Genomic DNA, 15,984 nt, shown 5'->3' with positions numbered 1-15,984 from the left:
TTCATGGCAATTATCTATTTTGCAATTGTCTCTAAATAGCAGAAAGCATGCAAGTGTTGTGATGCACACTGGGTTTGTATTGGATTAGACTGTGTGGGTTCTGGGAGAGGATCCAAACTTTCTAAGCCTTAGTTTCTTCATCTGTGTTCTCAAAGTAAAAATTAAAGCTCTCTGACCTATGATGCAATATAGAAACATAGTGTTTACAAGCATCCCACTACTACAGAGCTATTTAAATATCAAAACCTCGTTATCGACATTAGTAACATAATGTCCAAACTTGTAGCTTGCCCTATGCCAGTCAATTACATTTTTAGTCCTTTGTTAAAGAGATGATACTTGTGGCCAATACTTAAGTTCTGAGTACAGAAATGCAGGAAAGCTATAGTGAAATTGATCAGAATAAAATATCAATAGAAACTTGAAACTCTTATAACAGGGAAAAGAAATTATTCAGAAATTAATTGTGCCTCCGCTGTGCACCAGAAAATTAAACAATCATTTCATATAATCATTCAGTTTAGTACATTACTGTGCTTTGGTTTTATTGACAAAATAATCTGATTAAACAACCTGCCAGCCTGCCTGAGGAGTAGAAAAAGAAATTAAGTTATATCAACTTTAATATCTATTCTTTTTCTACCATGCTACAGTTCCTGTTTATGTGCTCTATTTAATTTTAATATGATATCATAAAGTCTCTCTCTATTTCCCATGCACATGCACTCTCAACCTAGGTGGACATAATTATAGGTGGTTTCTGGCTCTGTCAAAATTCATGGATTTTTGTTCGTTCATTTTTTTACTTTAATCCAAGAAGAACGAATGCCAGCACACTTGACAGATGTGGACTGACAACATCTGAAATGTCAAACATCTTCCTCTTTGTTCAGTTTGATGCTGAGGTGACAATGTTCCAACAGTTCTACACTGTTAAAACAACTCAAAGCAAAGCCAACAACAAAGCAGAACAGAGCAAGGTCTGGAATCCTGGTAATGAATGCAAACAATATTGGCCTGGGGAGTCGAGCATTGACCTCAATTTAAGTACTTCTTGGTTATTGTACTTGGGTTAGAGTTGGGGTTGAGAAAGCCAGCCCCAGATTTGATAGATAAGTTGGATATATTATTACTAGGCAGATCTTAAAGATACTCAAGACACAGTGTCCTCCCTTTGCTAGAATCAACTCTCTTCCCTCTGATACCCTTTGATACCTGTTAATACAGGCAGCGATCAACTCCTGCTTACATCTGTCAGTCTTAGCAAGCCAGAATCTACATCTACTCTAGATTCCCTTCTCATATATCCACTTGTAAGCATCAGGTCTGCTTCCCCAGTTCCTACCTCATCTGTGTAAATGGGCTAAGTGCACCAATCTCTCGCTTTCCCTCTAGTCTGTCACCATCAGCTCGTGCCATAAGATGCAGTTGGTTCCAAACAGATCCAGGTACACTGAGTTTGCACCAGGCTTTCAACTTTACAGCTTTGTGCACAGCACACCTCCTTTAACTTTATCTTATAGGGCTGTTTTCCACCAGAGTGGTCTGCTTCTTTAAAAACAATTGCATGCCTCCTTTCCCTTCATCTTGTGTTACTATGGCTTAGGAGACACACAGCAAATATTTGTTGACTGGAAGAAAAAAAGGAAGAACCAAACTAATAAAATGTTATCTTTAATAATATTTCCCAGTTCTTACCCAAAGGATAAAATAAATATAACATCTTTCAAAATTTCACACAAATCTTAAGGGTCTACAAGGTCCTAAGAGAGTTTTATTTACACAATGTCAAGTCAATAGACTTTGGTTTACAGCCAGTTTTGAAAAAGCCACTGCTATATATTATAGCTATTCTGTTCCATATGTGCAAAACAACAGGGATTTTCCTTTCATGCACACAAATACTACTGGGGAAACAATATATTTATAAACATAGTTCGATTATAATTAACATCATAAACCATATAGTACAATACACCACACACTACTTTAAGAGAGTCAACCTACTGAAATGAAGCCCACACATTCACATAGCTAGTAATCTCAAGATGTTAGTATTAGAATCCTGGCAAACTGGCATGAGAGTGGAAGAGAAAAAGGACATTAGAAAAAAATTACTAAGTAACTGAGAAAAAAAATAAAACTCACTTAATAATAATATATTGTTGCTGGGTCATTAATTGTGGCCAATGGACCAGACAAGGAGTTAATGGCAGGGGAAATGGAGTGGGTAGCACCTGGGAGTTCTCCAGCCATCCTTGCAACACTTCTACAAATCTGAAACTTCTCTTAAATAATAACTGCATTTAAATTAAAAGGGGAGAAAGAGAAATGATAAGAACAAGCTACCCAATAAATATTGTAAAAATTACATACATATATGTGTGTAAGAAGATCTGGAAGTTTATGAACATATGTACTTAAAACATTAAGGATTAACAATGTGTTACTATTTCATTCTTTAAGAACTTCATACACATATACAATGATATATGATCACATATGCTCTTTAGTTTCTTCTTTCAGCTTCCCCAGTACCACCCCAGTATCAATAGGTGGTACTTGAATCTCACGTTGAAGTTTAGGCAATTCAAGTACAATAACAAAATAGTGATAAGCTACACTTAATATAGGCAGAAAGGTGGGACAACTTGCCCCAGGTGCCAAGGAAAAAGCATGGCTTTTCCCAGCACCATTACTATGGAGCAGAGCAAGGGGACCTACAGGCATGCCCTGGACAGCCTGGCCCAGGCACAGAGGAGAAAGCACAGGCCCACTGGTGCTGCAAGGCACCTCATGGTTGGTAACTATTAAGGTGAGCAAATGCATGTTGTGGTATGGAAGAGAGAGAGAAACAGAATGGTTCATGCTCTGTGGAGAGAGGCAGATCTAAAGAGGTGAAATCAGTGAGGATTGGGCCAAGATGGGTGGCTTACTTGCCACCCAGGGACCTGGTGATTACCTAGTCTGGGCTGCTGCCAAGGTTCATATCTGACTCTGTAACTCTGCTGCAGCCAAGGTCTGTGGTGATGTCCATGGCTCTTGATACCACTTCAAGTCAAGAGGATAGGGCTGCACAGAGTTGGCCCCAACCCTCACTGGCTGCAACACTAGGGAGAACTAGCCATGCCTGTAACAAGCTGCAGAACTCCGGAGGGCTGGTCCTACACCGCTCCTGGGCAGCACAACAAAGCTTACTCTGTTTGCAAGGGTGTGGAAGAGCTTCCCTGAGGGTGTGAGAGTGGAAGAGTGGGTTTTACCCCCCTAATCTGGCATGTGGTGCCATGGGTGAGGGAAAGATACCCTCCCCCAAACCCTTGCTACCTTTGACAGGTATAAGAGAAGGTCCTGGGGTCATAAGAGTTGGAGAGCTGTCCCTGCCCCTCACCAGCTGTAACACTCGGGAGAGCAGGCCCTGCACCTCACCTGGCCAGCACAGTAGAGCAGACCCTGTTTGGGGGGGCACAAGTAAGCTGGCCTGAGGGCATAAGCAAGGGACTGCTGGCCCCACTACTCATTTGTCATGCAGCAGCATGGATGAGGGGGACATGCCCCCCTTATTGCCTGTAATGGTTAAGAAAGCTGGCCCTGCCGGGCGGTGGTGGCGCACGCCTTTAATCCCAGCACTCGGGAGGCAGAGCCAGGCGGATCTCTGTGAGTTCGAGGCCAGCCTGGTCTCCAAAGCGAGTTCCAGGAAAGGCGCAAAGCTACACAGAGAAACCCTGTCTCGAAAAAACCAAAAAAAAAAAAAAAAAAAAAAAAAAAAAAAAAAAAAAAAAAAAAAGAAAGCTGGCCCTGAGGTCATAAGTTTGGAAGAGCTGTCCCTGTTCCCCACTAGCTGCAGCACTCAGGAGAGTGACCCCCACATCGTGCCTGGGCAACAAACACAGTGTAGCTATCCCTGGTGGTATAGGTATGAGGGAGCTGACCCTGAAGGCATGAAAGCAGGAGAACTGGCCCCACACCTTGCTCCTTGCTGCATAGGATGAAATAGCTGGGGAAAATCTGGAGATCTCACCCTGTTGGTGAGGACAGGGGAGAGCTGATGGGCTGGCTGACTAACCCTATAACTACTCAGGCCCTAAACCAGGGCTATGAGTTGATCTACCCCAACATCCACCCCATCTATGATCTGTTGGAGCACATATAGAGGTATGTTCTGCACATCCAAAGCTGATCTCTGTGACACAGGACAACAATAAGATATCTGAGAGGACTCCCAATGAGGGCCCAGTATTGATGGTGTAGCAGAAACCAGAGGCCTCGAACCAGACCAATGACTCTTTGAAATGAATATTTGCAAGTAAATATTTATAGACCAAAAAGTATACTGTGTGATTCACTGTGTCACACTACAGCTTCCATGAAGAGATTTTTCTTTTCTTTCTTTTTCTGTTTTCTTTTCTGTTCTTTTAAATTTTAATTTAGTTTTTTTGGGGGTGGAGAGGTTGAAAGGGCAGAGGGTAGATACAAAGGGATAGGAAAATGGATGAGATTGAGATGCATAATATGGAAGACACAAAGAAGAAAGAGAGAGAGAGAGAGAGAGAGAGAGAGAGAGAGAGAGAGAGAGAGAGAGAGAAAGGAAGGAAGGAAGGAAGGAAGGAAGGAAGGAAGAAAAAAAGGAAAGTGTGTAGAAAGGTTAAAGTAGAACCTTTGAGACCCAAGCACATCCAAGTAAAAGTCTATCAGCAAGGTGACTTCCCCGAGATTTGGAAACACATGTGTTTGAAAGTGGTATCATTGTTTTATACCTACAAAGTATCCAAACACCATGGGTGAATGTTCACTTATACTTACCAACTTCCACTCATTAATTCAAGTTTCCTCATATCTGTTAAACTCAAATAATATACTTGCTCTAATGAACTATTGACGTGAGTTGGGGAAGGGCAGGGTTGAAAGCAAGAAGCTTCAGTCAGTGCAAGGAGTACTGGACTTGGATCAAATGTAAAAGTTGTTTCCAACGAGTACCTTTCCCTGTGTCTTCAATTATATCTGAGCTGGTGCTATAAAGCTGGCATCTAAGCAATAGGAAGAGTTTTCAATTCTCTCCTTGGGATTACAAATTCATGAATTATGCATGCATATGCAGATTTTTCACCTGTGACAGGTGTAGTATGGGCAATTTCCCTAATATATTAAGAAAACCAGCCATAATACCAGTGATAGATGTAAATGAGATATTCCCATCAGTTTATTTAACACTTCCCTATCACCAGGTGGTGAGAAGATGCTGTGCATGGAAATCTGTAATTGGCAAGGATCTTACAGACAGCAGCACCTGATGATGGGGCTCTCAGAAAAGATGGACAGGTTGCTTCTTATTCCCTGCTCCGTGTCTTTACTGTTCTCTGCCTTAGTTCCTGAGTCATGCCACATCCCACCTGAGCAAACAGCTGCCCAGCTCTGCACTGGAGTTATCTGAGAAATCACACAGATGTCAGAAAGGGGGTGGCATTGGAGGGAATTTTTCATAACAAGTCTCTGCCTGAATGTAACTGCAAGATGCTACAGTTTGACATGCTTTGAATTTCTGGTCTCTGGGTCCCTAGTTCCCCATGGTGAGGCTCCTTTTTTTCAATGTAATCACTTAGACTTGGCAAAATCCAGAGTAAATTATATTTAGAGAGATCAGAGACTCCTTTTGGTACCACATGTGAACTGTGCATGCTAAATATTAAGAAAAATTTTTCACAGTGGCAGAACTCTAGACAGGGATGAGAAATTCCATTTCTTGACATGATTAAATTGACCAGCCATTGTATCCCTGGCAAACTTGACTCTTCTTGATCCTATCTGAGTGTTTTTCAAAATGGAGTAATAGGTCTCTGGGCTATGCAATCTTCAGTTCCTACCCATACAGGTGGTGGTGAACATGGACTCCCTCTTGGAGTTCCACTGGGTTCTGAACTCATCTTACAGGCATAGCTGTAAAGCCAACATTTTATTTTCAAGGCCGGACCACATGGAAAAGATGCCATGCTTTCTCCTTTCTCCTACTGAAATAATGATCTATGGATATTGTATAAATTTTACCTCATTCTTGCTTTTTACTGCTATTGAATCAGCTTCCTCCAATACCATGAGCACATTACTCTGGAGCTAGAAAGATTATTTTAAAACATAGAAGCATCACCTCAGTACCTTGTTTATGACTTCTGACTACCTTTGCATGAAATTTGAAGAGTTATCTAAGCTGTGCACAAGCCCATAAGGGTCCATCTCTATGTTCTCTACTCCTCTGTGAAATCTATATCAAGGCCACAGCTTCAGGAAGTTGAAAATAGTCTTTTTTAAGCAGTAGTCTTTGAGAAATGTAGAATCTTCCACTTAGAGTGAATCTATCAGCTATTTGTTCAATTATAATAAATCATGAATGTGGTCCCATTAATCAAATTCCATTAGTTATTGTTAGTACTAGTTCTAAAATTAAACCTCTCTTTTTGCTTTATAGTATGTTCCATCAGTAGATTCTGAGTATCTTTATTTTGACTTTATCTTATTCTCAGTTAATCTCCCTAAGCCTGAAGTATCTTAATCATCAGCTTTGTGAGCTAATGTGTCATTTTTCTGCACTCAAGGACATCTGGATGGCTTTCTTCCTCTCTGGTCTAACTTGTTTTTACACATCCTACTTAACACATTTCACAAGGAAATTGTAACCTTATTGAATATCCATTAAAGCCTTTTCTTTCTGTTAACTCTGGTTTTCAAGGTCTCTTTGCATGTGTTATGCAAATATGAGCCTGTGGCTCTGAAATATTTTCCATAAGTGAAAAAAATTAAATCAACTAAAACAGAATGGAATGTCAAATAACCAATTTTGCACTTTTATAAAGTGGGTTTTTTTTTATTTAATGTTTTTGCAAGTTACATTAACCATCACTGAAGTCTTTCTTATGGAATTAACCAGGCCTTTTACAGTGAATTCTCTATGTCAAACAGAAAGACAAGCTTGTCAGAGTTTATTGAATGACAATAAGTTCAGAAGTTGTGTTAGTTTCATTGTCTAGTTTACCAAGACATCCTGATTTTCCCTTATCCTCATCTTAACAATTAACATGAATTCTCTGATCATAAATTATACACAAAATAATATATATATATGTGTGTGTGTGTTTACTTAAGTATAGTTTTATATATACATATGTATATATATTTGCATAAATATGGTAATACATATATTTGCTTAAGTATGGCAGACACTGAATGTCTAAACTGTAAAAGGAGGGAAAGGAACTGGAGAGATGGATAGCTCAGGGCCTCCAGTTTAGAGGGTGGGGAGATGGCTCAGCAGGTGGCCAAGTGTGTTACATGGTGTGTGTGTGTGTGTGTGTGTGTGTGTGTGTGTGTGTGTGTGTTTGTGTGTGACAATGGCAGAATGGCACAAAAGAGCTCAAAGGGGCTGAAGCAAAGTTCAATGACATACAGTGAGGCTTAGCTGAAAGCAAGTTAGTTATGCAGAGGGAGGTTCTGCAAGGGAAGAAACAGATAAGAAAGCTGCTGAAGGTCTTCTGGGGGTGCCACTGTAGTCAAGCCTATTGGTCACAGGTTTAAGTCAGCCTCGGGTTTGAGTCCAGCTGCAGAAGCAAGGTGCTGGGCCATGGAGGCTACAAAAGTCATGAGATAAACCAGTTTGAGAGAAATGTGTGGACAGATATATGGCAGGTACAGATGGACAAATGCACAGGATAGATGACAAGCCAAGCAAGCAGGCCACACCCATGTGTGATACTCAGCTGAAGTTTCAGGGACAAACAGTTGTCTGCCTGTCAATGCCTTGACACACAGCAGGTGGTCTGATGATAGGTTGCTTGGAGGCCATGACCATCATAGTTTTAATTGTCATCCCATTTATAGGGTGTAAGTGAGGGAATGGAGGCCTTTTCTCTAGTGTGTTCAGTAAGTTTTTCAGCCAGAATTTTCTGATACATTATCCGTATACTCATAAGTGCACATGGTTCTAATTCATTGTGGTGAATTTATAGGGCGGCACCTGTGTGCTCTTAGGCCATATTCATAGGCTCAGTTCATTTTGTTTCTCCATTGGTCATTTGTAAAATGGGGCCATCTCATTCCCATACAGTTCTCCTCCTCTTCTTTCTCTCTCTCTCTCTCTCTCTCTCTCTCTCTCTCTCTCTCTCTCTCTCTCTCTCTCTCCACATACACATATACACTAAGTAGCTGGGGAGGGGTGTATTTTTTCAGATATTTTTCAGATATTTCAACTTCTGAACTTGAACACAGTCCTATTCAGATTCCAAGAATTCCTTTAGATATTCCAGAAAATATGCAGCATTACTGTGCTGTTCATGGTGTTTAATATCATTCAAGAATTCTATACCTTCAATTTCTAGTCCTTATCACAATTTTATATATTTAATCATTTGAATAATCCTTGCTCAATGTCTTCATTCTAATATTTTCAATGTTTTAGGAGGCATAGAATCTACAACTCTTTAATCACTGTGTGTGGTCTCCAATATATCACTGCAGGCTGAAGAAAAGGGGCTGGCTAAAGAAACTCACCCTGACCCTAGATCCCAGAACTAGGGAAAGATGACTCAGATAAGGCCAGTGGGGGGGGGGGACACGACACAGTTTGGCTGAAATCAGAGCCATCTTTGCCCCTGGCCAACTGACTTGTGAAACCAACCAATCATATAGCAGGACATTAGCACCCTGGCCCTGGAGCCCAGGACCAGGGAAAGAAATACAGCCTGGGTTTGGGACCTGAGCCAGAGAAATAAACATTTTATCTCCAAACCCAGAAGCAAGGAAACATGCCCTGACTCTGAAACCAGTACCAAAGAAACACTCTCTGTCTCTAAAATCAGAATCAGTGAAAGAAATGTGTCCTGGTCTTAGAATTAGTGCCAAAAATCCAAGTAAGGCCAGTGGAAGAAATACAGTTTGGCTCTGAAATCAGAGCCATCTCTGTTCCTAGCCCACAAAACTGGCCAATCCCTGGGCAGAAAAAAAACTAACCAATCACTGGTTGACTCCATCTCCAAGATATCCTATATAAACCACCCTGCCTGATCAGTTGTGGGCTGTTCTCTCCACCCTGGTAGAGGCAGCTACTCTCCTGGACCACTCTTTCCCAAATAAATCTCTTTCTCAAAAGAGTTTTGGGTGTGAAGATCTTCATTCACTGTCATAGAGAAGATCCTTGCTGAGATGTCCCTCAGTGGATAGAGTAAGAGAGAGCTGAAAAAGTAACACTTTTTTTCTAGAGCTGGAGGAGATTGCTATATTTCTGCAGGGGTTTCCCCTTTTGCAGAGTGAAGCAAAAGAAGCAACATCTTAGCCCAGAGAAGCAGAACTCTGATAGGACCACCCCTTAAGTGGGGGCTGAGCAAAGCTCAGCTGTAGCCGCTCTTCAGGAAAGGAGCAGGATTGCTATATCTTGTGAACAGACCATCCCCCATCACACCAGGTATAGCTTGACTTTCCTAAACTGTCAGGATACCCTTCCCTGCTGAGGCAGTTCCAGTCTTGACTCTCCCCAGCAGTCAGAAAAATTTCCCTTCCAGGGCTGAGCTGTCCTGAGCAGTTCCAGGGGTCTGGGATAACTCACCCACCAGGACCGAGCTGTCTTTTTGCAGCTCCAGCCATTGGTGCTGTCCTAAGCAGCTCAAGGTGTTGCCTGACTCCCAAGTAGTCAGGACACCTTTCCCCAGAGGTGCAAAACTCACATTTTGGTGCCAAAACCAGGACCAAACCCACAGAGTTGCAACAAATTTACTTACAACCACACCATTTATATTTAGTAGCTATTGAATAAATGAACTAATAATTCCGTATAAGCCAACACTGTAAAATGAGATTTCTAATAGAATTATTTACTCTTTTGTATTTAACTCTGTACGTATCTTTATAAAGGGAAATACATACAAAAATACAGAGAGACAGAGAGTCAGACACACACACATAATTATACATATATAGATAGAAATCAAGGCTATGGGGCATAAAGAAGAAGGCTTCAGAACATAGATATCAATGAAAACTTTGATCACGAAGATTTAGAAATTTAATTTAGCATTTTGAATTTATGGTAGTTGGTAATAGTAGATGAGAAAGGGCTATTGGAAAAGGGAGGAAATATAAAGTAAATCATAGGTTCAGGCAAAGGAAGAAATGAGAAGGATATGTCTGTGAATTTAGGAGACATAGTGTACACTTACTAAATTCAAGCCAAATATCAGCATGGAGAGGGGAGGTGGGCATGAAATCCTACCCCTAGAAGAGGAGCCATTGGCAATTGATAGCTGCTTGTAAGAGAATCAATTGTCTTTAAGGGTATATCTCATTATTGCTGCCTTGGGGACCAGCCTACAGACAGCTCAACACTAAAAGGGAAATCCACAACATCAACACATATTAGACTTTTCTATCTGAGGGGGTTAAGAAAAAAGACACACACTCTCTTGATGATTTCCTTCAGACCTTTTATTCATTCTTCTTTTGCATTTTCTATTCTTTTTTTTTTTTAATTTTTATTTTGCAATACAATTCAGTTCTACATATCAGCCACAGATTCCCTTGTTCTCCCCCCTCCCGCCCCCCTCACCTTCCCCCCAGCCCGCCCCCCATTCCAATCTCCTCCAGGGCAAAGCCTTCCCCACAGACTGAGATCAACCTGGTGGACTCAGTCCAGGTAGGTCCAGTCCCCTCCTCCCATGCTGAGCCAAGGGACCCTGCATAGGCCCCAGGTTTCAAACAGCCAACTCATGCAATGAGCACAGGACCCGGTCCCACTGCCTGGATGCCTCCCAAACAGATCAGGCCAATCAGCTGTCTCACCCACTCAGAGGGCCTGATCCAGTTGGTGACCCCTCAGCCATTGGTTCATATTTCATGTGTTTCCGTTTGTTTGGCTATTTGTCTCTGTGCTTTATCCGACCTTGGTCTCAACAATTCTCTCTCATATAAACCCTCCTCATTCTCGCTAATTGGACTCCCAGAGATCCACCTGGGGCCTAGTCATGGATCTCTGCCTCCAGATCCATCAGTAGTTGGATGAGGTTTCTAGCACGACAATTAGGGTGTTTGGCCATCCCATCACCAGAGTAGGTCAGTTCGGATTGTCTCTCGACCATTGCCAGCAGTCTGTTGTGGGGGTATCTTTGTGGATTTCTGTGGGCCTCTCTAGCACTTTGTTTCTTCCTATTCTCATGTGGTCTTCATTTACCATGGTCTCCTATTCCTTGTTCTCCCTCTCTGTTTTTGATCCAGCTGGGATCTCCCACTCACCCAAGCTCTCTTTCCCTCGACCCTCGCCCTTCACTACCCCCACTCCTGTCCAGGCTGTTCATGTAGATCTCATTCCATTTCTCTGTCGTTGGGCGATCCCTGTGTCTTTCTTGGGGTCCTGTTTTCCAGGTAGCCTGCCTGGTGATGTGAGTAGCAGTCCAGTCATCCTTGTTCCACATCTAGCGTCCTGTTATGAGTGAGTACATACCATGTTTGTCTTTCTGAGTCTGGGATACCTCACTCAGGATGATTTTTTCTAGATCCATCCATTTGTCTGCAAACCTCATGATGTCATTGTTTTTCTCTGCTGAGTAGTATTCCATTGTGTATATGTACCACATTTTGTTTATCCATTCTTCAGTTGAAGGGCATCTAGGTTGTTTCCATGTTCTGGCTATTACAAACAACGCTGATATGAACATAGCTGAACAAGTGCTCTTGTGGTGTGGTTGAGCATTCCTTGGGTATATGCCCAAGAGTGGTATAGCTGGATCTTGGGGGAGCTGGATTCCCAATTTTCTAAGAAATCGCCATATTGATTTCCAAAGTGGTTGTACAAGCTTGCATTCCCACCAGCAGTGGAGGAGAGTTCCCCTAGCTCCACATCCTCTCCAGCATAAGGTGTCTTCAGTGTTTTTGATCTTAGCCATTCTGACAGGCGTAAGGTGGTATCTCAGAGTTGTTTTGATTTGCATTTCCCTGATGATTAGGGATGTTGAGCAATTCCTTAAATGTCTTTCAGCCATTTGAGTTTCCTCTGTTGAGAATTCTCTGTTTAGTTCTATAGCCCATTTCTTAATTGGACTGTTGGGCATTTTGATGTCTAATTTCTTGAGTTCCTTATATATTCTGGATATCAGTCCTCTGTCAGATGTGGGATTGGTGAAGATCTTTTCCCATTCTGTAGGCTGTCGCTTTGCTTTGTTGACCGTATCCTTTGCCCTACAAAAGCTTCTCAGTTTCAAGAAGCCCCATTGATTGATTGTTTCTCTCAGTGTCTGTGCTACTGGTGTTCTATTTAGAAAGTGGTCTCCTATGCCAATGTGTTCAAGACTACTTCCTACTTTCTCTTCTAGCAGGTTCAGAGTAGCTGGATTTATGTTGAGGTCCTTGATCCACTTGGACTTAAGTTTTGTGCACGGTGATAGATATGGATCTATTTGCAGCCTTCTACATGTTGATATCCAGTTTTGCCAGCACCATTTGTTGAAGATGCTTTCTTTTTTCCATTGTGCACTTTTGGCTTCTTTGTCAAAAATTATTTGTTCATAGGTGTGCGGATTAATATCAGGGTCTTCAATTCGATTCCATTGGTCCACATGTCGGTTTTTATGCCAGTACCAAGCTGTTTTTATTACTGTAGCTCTATAGTACAGCTTGAAGTCAGGGATCGTGATGCCTCCAGAGGTTGTTTTATTGTACAGGATTCTTTTGGCTATCCTGGGTTTTTTGTTTTTCCATATGAAGTTGAGTATTATTCTTTCCAGGTCTGTGAAGAATTGTGTTGGTATTTTGATGGGGATTGCATTGAATCTGTAGATTGCTTTTGGTAAGATTGCCATTTTTACTATGTTAGTTCTGCCTATCCATGAGCATGGGAGATCTTTCCATTTTCTGACATCTTCTTCAATTTCTTTTTTCAGGGACTTAAAGTTCTTGTCATATAGGTCCTTCACTTGCTTGGTTAGTATTACCCCAAGGTATTTTATGTCATTTGTGGCTATAGTAAAGGGTGATGTATCTCTGATTTCCTTCTCCGCTTTTTTGTCCATTGTATATAGGAGGGCTACTGATTTTTTGGAGTTGATCTTGTATCCTGCTATGTTGCTGAAGGTGTTTATAAGCTGTATCAGTTCCTTGGTGGAATCTTTGGGGTTGCTCAAGTATACTATCATGTCGTCTGCAAATAGGGAAAGCTTGACTTCTTCCTTTCCAATTTGTATCCCCTTAATCTCCTTATGTTGTCTTATTGCTCTGGCTAGAACTTCAAGTACTATATTGAATAAGTATGGGGAGAGCGGACAGCCTTGCCTCGTTCCTGATTTTAGTGGAATTGCTTTGAGTTTCTCTCCATTTAATTTGATGTTGGCTGTTGGCTTGCTGTAAATTGCCTTTATTATGTTTAGGTATGTTCCCTGTATTCCTGATCGCTCCAAGACCTTTATCATGAAGGGGTGTTGGATTTTGTCAAATGCCTTTTCAGCATCTAGTGAGATGATCATGTGGTTTTTTTCTTTGAGTTTGTTTATATGTTGTATCACATTGACAGACTTTCGTATGTTGAACCATCCTTGCATCCCTGGAATGAATCCTACTTGATTATGGTGGATAATTGTTTTGATGTGGTCTTGGAGTCTGTTTGCCAGTATTTTATTGAGTATTTTTGCATCAATGTTCATGAGGGAGATCGGTCTGTAGTTCTCTTTCTTTGTTGTATCCTTGTTTGGTTTGGGAATCAGGGTAATTGTAGCCTCATAGAAGGAGTTTGGTAATGTTCCTTCTGTTTCTATTGTATGGAACAATTTAGAGAGTATTGGTATTAACTCTTCTTTGAAGATCTGGTAGAATTCTGCACTGAAACCATCTGGTCCTGGGCTTTTTTTGGTTGGGAGACTTTTAATGACTGTTTCTATTTCGTTAGGGGTTATTGGACTATTTAAATAGTTTATCTGGTCTTGATTTAATTTAGGTATGTGGTACCTATCCAGAAAATTATCCATTTCTTTTAGGTTTTCCAGTTTTGTGGAATAGAGGTTTTTGAAGTATGACCTTATGATTCTCTGGATTTCCTCAATGTCTGTTGTTATGTCCCCCTTTTCATTTCTGATTTTGTTGATTTGGATGCTCTCTCTCTGTCTTTTGGTTAGTTTGGATAAGGGCTTGTCTATCTTGTTGATTTTCTCAAAGAACCAACTCTTTGTTTCATTAATTTTTTGTATTGTTCTCTTTGTTTCTATTTTATTGATTTCAGCTCTCACTTTGATAATTTCCTGGCATCTATTTTTCCTGGGAGACTTTGCTTCTTCCTGTTCTAGAACTTTCAGGTGTGCTGTTAAGTCACTAGTGTGAGATTTCTCCAGCTTATTTATGTGGGCGTTTAGTGCTATGAATTTCCCTCTTAGTACTGCTTTCATAGTGTCCCATAGGTTTGGATATGTGGTGTCTTCATTTTCGTTGATCTCTAGGAAGTCTTTAATTTCTTTCTTTATTTCTTCCTTAACCCATTGGTGATTCAGGTGGGTATTGTTCAGTTTCCATGAGATTGTAGGTTTTCTGTAGTTTTTGTTGTTGTTGAAATCCAACTTTAGACCATGGTGGTCTGATAGAACACAGGAGGTTATTCTAATTGTTTTGTATCTGTTTAGATTTGCTTTGTGACCAAGTATGTGGTCGATTTTAGAGAAGGTTCCATGGGGTGCTGAGAAGAAGGTATATTCTTTTTTGTTAGGATGGAATGTTCTGTAGATGTCGATTAAGTCCATTTGAGTCATGACATCAATTAAGTCCTTTATTTCTCTGTTAAGTTTCGATTTGGGGGATCTGTCCAGTGGTGAAAGTGGGGTGTTGAGGTCTCCCACTATTAATGTGTGGGGTTTTATATGTGATTTAAGCTTTAATAATGTTTCTTTTGCATATGTGGGTGCCCTTGTGTTTGGGGCATAAATGTTCAGAATTGAGACTTCATCTTGGTGGATCTTTCCTGTGATGAGTATGTAATGCCCTTCTTGATCTCTTTTGATTGATTTTAGTTTGAAGTCTATTTTGCTGGATATCAGGATGGCTACACCCGCTTGTTTCTTAAGACCGTTTGATTGGAAAGTCTTTTCCCAGCCTTTTATTTTTAGGTAGTGTCTATCTTTGAATTTGAGATGTGTTTCTTGTATGCAGCAGAAAGATGGGTCCTGCTTTCGTATCCATTCTGTAAGCCTATGTCTTTTTATAGGTGAATTAAGTCCATTGATATTGAGGGATATTAATGTCCAGTGATTGTTCATTCCTGTTATTTTTTGGTGGTGATGTGTGTGTACTTTTCTTCGTTGGGGTCTACTGCTGTGGCTTTATCTATTGCCTGTGTTTTCGAGGTTGTATCTGACTTCCTTAGGTTGGAATTTTCCTTCTAGTGCTTTCTGTAGGGCTGGGTTTGTGGATAAATATTGTTTAAATCTGGCTTTGTCATGGAATGTCTTGTTCACTCCATCTATGAGGATTGAAAGTTTTGCTGGGTATATTAGTCTAGGCTGACATCCATGGTCTCTTAATGTCTGCATTACATCTGTCCAGGACCTTCTGGCTTTCAAAGTCTCCATTGAGAAATCGGGTGTTATTCTGATAGGTTTGCCTTTATATGTCACTTGGCCTTTTTCCTTTGCTGCTCTTAATATTCTTTCTTTATTCTAAAAATATGGAACGCTTCACGAATTTGCGTGTCATCCTTGCGCAGGGGCCATGCTAATCTTCTCTGTATCGTTCCAATTTTAGTATATGTGCTGCCGAAGCGAGCACTGCATTTTCTATTCTTTATTTTCCTGGTGATTTCCTACTGTCATTCTTGATGTTTTCCTTCTAACTCTATCTTTATTCTTGATGTTTCCCTTCTAGTTCCTTCCAACTCTCTCATTCTTGATGTTTTTCCTTCTAACTCATTCTTGATGTTTTCCTTCTAACTCTCATTCTTGATGTTTTCCTTCTAGCCCACTACACCTCTATCTTTATTCATTTTCT

At 40.8% G+C, this 15,984-nt stretch overlaps 1 non-coding gene across 1 annotated transcript; it reads right to left on the bottom strand.

Annotated features, from left to right (window-relative positions):
• Nucleotides 1–15,658: 15,658 nt before the first annotated feature.
• LOC131897266 (U6 spliceosomal RNA) lies at nt 15,659–15,765 on the bottom strand. The gene has a single exon (XR_009375622.1). It is a non-coding gene; the product is annotated as a U6 spliceosomal RNA (small nuclear RNA).
• Nucleotides 15,766–15,984: the final 219 nt, after the last annotated feature.

This window comes from Peromyscus eremicus, chromosome 20, assembly GCF_949786415.1.
Source record: "Peromyscus eremicus chromosome 20, PerEre_H2_v1, whole genome shotgun sequence".
In the NCBI taxonomy this organism is placed as follows: Eukaryota; Metazoa; Chordata; class Mammalia; order Rodentia; family Cricetidae; genus Peromyscus; species Peromyscus eremicus.
Note: the sequence above shows the minus strand (reverse complement) of the source record. Positions and strands in the feature narration are given on the sequence as shown.